The sequence below is a fragment of the Eschrichtius robustus genome, chromosome 7, assembly GCF_028021215.1.
Source record: "Eschrichtius robustus isolate mEscRob2 chromosome 7, mEscRob2.pri, whole genome shotgun sequence".
NCBI classification, from domain to species: domain Eukaryota; kingdom Metazoa; phylum Chordata; class Mammalia; order Artiodactyla; family Eschrichtiidae; genus Eschrichtius; species Eschrichtius robustus.
In genome coordinates this window covers 5,374,292-5,378,116 of record NC_090830.1, presented here as the reverse complement: position 1 = coordinate 5,378,116, position 3,825 = coordinate 5,374,292, and the positions used below count along the sequence as shown (strand labels likewise).

The following is a 3,825-nucleotide window of genomic DNA, read 5'->3' as shown; positions in this document are numbered from 1 at the left end:
ACTCTACCCCGTCCCCTTTCCCATTAGATCTGAACACTGCTCTTCGTGGTCATAAAGGGAGGAGTAGTAGGGATGAAGCTGTCCTCACAGTGCTTGTAGTCTGCTATATAGCATGTGGGCTAGTTTCAAACAAGGTGTAATTCTCTTAGAACTTGTTTCCTTCTCCCCTGTAAAATGGCATAAAGGGCTTTAGGCTTAAAGGGAGGCTGTATGTGAAGCTTGGGCAGTTGGTACAGTGATTGCTGACTGGTATTTCTGTATTTGGGAGGGATTTATCAGTGGCTTTCTTGCCTCTTGATTGAGAGTGTTCTTTTTTCCTAAGATCTGTTACCAGTAAAGCTGCATTCATCTGTGATTGTGGATCTACAGAGTTGGGAGGGAAACTTTATGGGAAGACACAAGCTAAGAGATAATAGGCTCTTTTATGTGGAAACCTTGACCTTTGTGGGGTTTTTTTGTTATTGTTGTTGTTGTCAATGTTGGTACCTGACATATAAGTGACCAATAAAAGACTCCTGGATGTAAAAAAGAAAGAAAAATAGAACTCCACCTTTTTTCTTGCGACCCTTTGTGTGATCCCGATCATCACAGCTCCCCTCATCACTGTCTTGAATTTTATGTTTGTCAATTACTTGCTTTTCTTTATAATTTGACTAAAATTGTATCCCACAGAAAAATGTATTGAATAGTTTTGCATGTCTTTGGATTCTGTATATGTTGTTTTCATACTTTATGTTTTCTTCTGTGCCTTTTTTTTTTTTTTTTTTTTGTGCCTTTCTTTAATCAACCTTGTCTGTTGTCTTCACAGGAGTATTCCAAGACCAAGCGTAAAGCTATAGTAATTTTTGCTGTTTTATTTATTTGTTTATTTTTATAAATAAATAATTTTATTTGTTTATTTTTATAAATAAATAAATTTATTTATTTATTTATTTTCGGCTGCGTTGGGTCTTCCTTGCTGCGCGTGGGCTTTCTCTAGTTGCGGCGAGCAGGGGCTCCTCTTCGTTGCGGTGTGCAGGCTTCCTGGACTAGGGCTCGAACCCATGTCCCCTGCATTGGCAGGTGGATGCTTAACCACTGCGCCACCAGGGAAGTCCCAATTTTTGCTGTTTTAAAAGTATTCCATTTAGTAAGTGGTCAACAACTTATTTCTCCAGTATTCTGTTCAGGGGCTTATATGTAGGTTGTTTCCAATTTTTGGTATTATAAACAGTGGTGCTTTGAATCAGCACATATCTTCTGGGGCACATGTGCCAGACTTACTTTTGGCTTCTATACATGTAATGCAATGTCATGTCATTATGTGAGGGATATTTCTCTACTGTTCTTTTTTATGTTTTTGGGTTTGGTATAAGGGTGTACCTGACCTCATTAAATGAGTTGGGGCAGTGTTTCCTCCTCTTCCACTTTCTGAAAGATATTGTTTAAAGTAGATTTTAATTCTCTAAATATTTGGCATAACTTTTCAGCAAAACCATCTGGTCTAGAGATTTTGGGGAGAGTTTTTAAATTACAAATTCAATTTTTAATTTATTATTTATTTATTTATTTATTTTTAAAAATCTAAGTACAGTCACTATTATATGTTTACAGCTCTTTTTAAAATGAATTTATTTATTTATTTTTGGCTGTGCTGGGTCTTTGTTGCTGCATGCGGGCTTTCTCTAGTTGTGGCGAGCGGGGGCTACTCTTCGTTGCGGTGCGTGGGCTTCTCATTGCGGTGGATTCTCTTGTTGTGGAGCACGGGCTCTAGGCGCGTAAGCTTCAGCAGTTGTGGCACACGGGCTTCAGTAGTTGTGGCGCACAGGCTTAGTTGCTCCGTGGCATGTGGGATCTTCCCGGACCAGGACTTGAACCCATGTCCCCTGCATTGGCAGGCAGATTCTTAACCACTGCGCCACCAGGGAAGTCTGCAAATTCAATTATTTAATAGTTATAGAGCTGTTCAAATTATCTATTTCATGTTGGGGGAGCTGTGGTAGTAGCTTTTTGAGGAATTGGTACATTTCATCTAAGTTGCCAAATTTATGTGAATAGAGTTCTTTATAGTTTTCCCATATTACCCTTTGAGATTGTTTTGCCAAAATTGGAATATTTTCAGTCATTATTTCTTCGGATACTTTCCAGGCCCACACTCTTTTTTTTTCCCTCCTGGGATCCCATGATGTGAACGTTAGCTCTTTTGTTATAGTCCCACAGGTTCTGGAGGCATTGTTCACTTTTGATGCTCTATTTTCTCTCTCATTCAGATTGGATAATTTCTATTGTTGTTTATTCAAGTTCTCTGACATTCCCCCCTCTGTTGGCTCCATTCTGCTTTTGAGCCCATCTAGTGAGTTTTTAATTTTGGTAATTACATTTTTCAGTTCTAGAATTTTTACTTGGTTCTTTAAATCTTCTGTTTCTTTGCTGAGTTGTACCTTTTCACTTGTTTCAAGCATGTTCATAATTGCTCATTGAAGCATTTTTGTGATGGCTGCTTTAAATTCCTTGTCAGATATTCCAGATATTGGTGTTCATGTCTTATGGTTTCCTTTGTTTTTTTTGTTTTTGCTGCGCCACGTGGCTTGTGGTATCTAGTTCCCTGATCAGGGATCAAACCTGGGCCCCCTGCATTGGGAGTGTGGAGTCTTATCCACCGCACCACCAGGGAAGTCCCTGATGATTTTTTTTTTTTAATAAATTTATTTATTTTATTTTTGGCTGTGTTGGGTTTTCGTTGCTGTATGCGGGCTTTTCTCTAGTTGCGACGAGCGGGGGCTACTCTTCGTTGCGGTGCTCAGGCTTCTCATTGCGGTGGCTTCTCTTGTTGCGGAGCACGGGCTCTAGGCGCGAGGGCTTCAGTAGTTGTGGCACGTGGGCTTAGTAGTTGTGGCTCGCGGGCCCTAGAGCGCAGGCTCAGTAGTTGTGGCTCACGGGCTTAGTTGCTCCACGGCATGTGGGATCTTCCTGGACCAGGGCTTGAACCCGTGTCCCCTGCATTGGCAGGCAGATTCTTAACCACTGCGCCACCAGGGAACTCCCCTGATGATTGTTTTTGATGCTGGACATTTTCAGCATTTTCATGAGACTCTGTTTCTTACCCAAATCTGCTCTTTTTAGCAGGTTTTCTCTGACACCACACTGGCAAAGGAAAGGGAGATGCTACCTCATTACTGCCAGGTAAGGTGGAAGTTCAGGTTCTCCATTCGGCTTCTGTTGACTGTCTGAGGATGGGCAATGGGAGAGGTGCCTCATTCTAGGGGACTGGGGCGGCTGTCAGGTTCTCTCCTGGACCTTCAATGACAGCAGCTTGGCTGGGAGGGTGAGATGTGTGTGTTGCAGCCTGGTGAGGGGAAGTCTAGGCTTCCTGTTGGGGCTTGGCTGACGTGGGTGAGGGTGGCATCACACTATTTTTCTGTGGAGCTTGGCTGGAGTAGGGTGGTTATTGTCTAAAAGTTTTGTCTTACAAGGCTGCCCCTTTCCTCATCCTTTGGCTCAGAAGAGCAGGCTTCTCTTAGCACCCATTGATGTTTTCAGACTGCTGGCTTCTCAAACACCCAGTGTAGAATATATGAGGCAAAAATAAAACCCAGGAGCCCAATGTCATGTCATTTCTTGGGCCCCAAGATCCCTTCTTGGTCTGCTGTTTTCTCTCCACCTTGTTATGTTTATCTATATAATATTCAGGATGTTTAGCTGTATTTAATGGGAGGAATATGAAGCACACCTTCTTTATCTTGTCCTGAACTGGAAGCTTTGCCTTCAGTTTTGAAAGGTATTTTTGCTCTCTCTGAAATTAGAGTCTGACAGTTTTTTCTTTCAGGACTTTAAAGATGTCATTCC

General features: G+C 41.8%; 1 non-coding gene across 1 annotated transcript; it reads left to right on the top strand.

Moving 5' to 3' along the window:
- Positions 1–135, top strand: LOC137767935 (small nucleolar RNA SNORA61). Its single transcript, XR_011074622.1, has one exon. It is a non-coding gene; the product is annotated as a small nucleolar RNA SNORA61 (small nucleolar RNA).
- Positions 136–3,825: the final 3,690 nt, after the last annotated feature.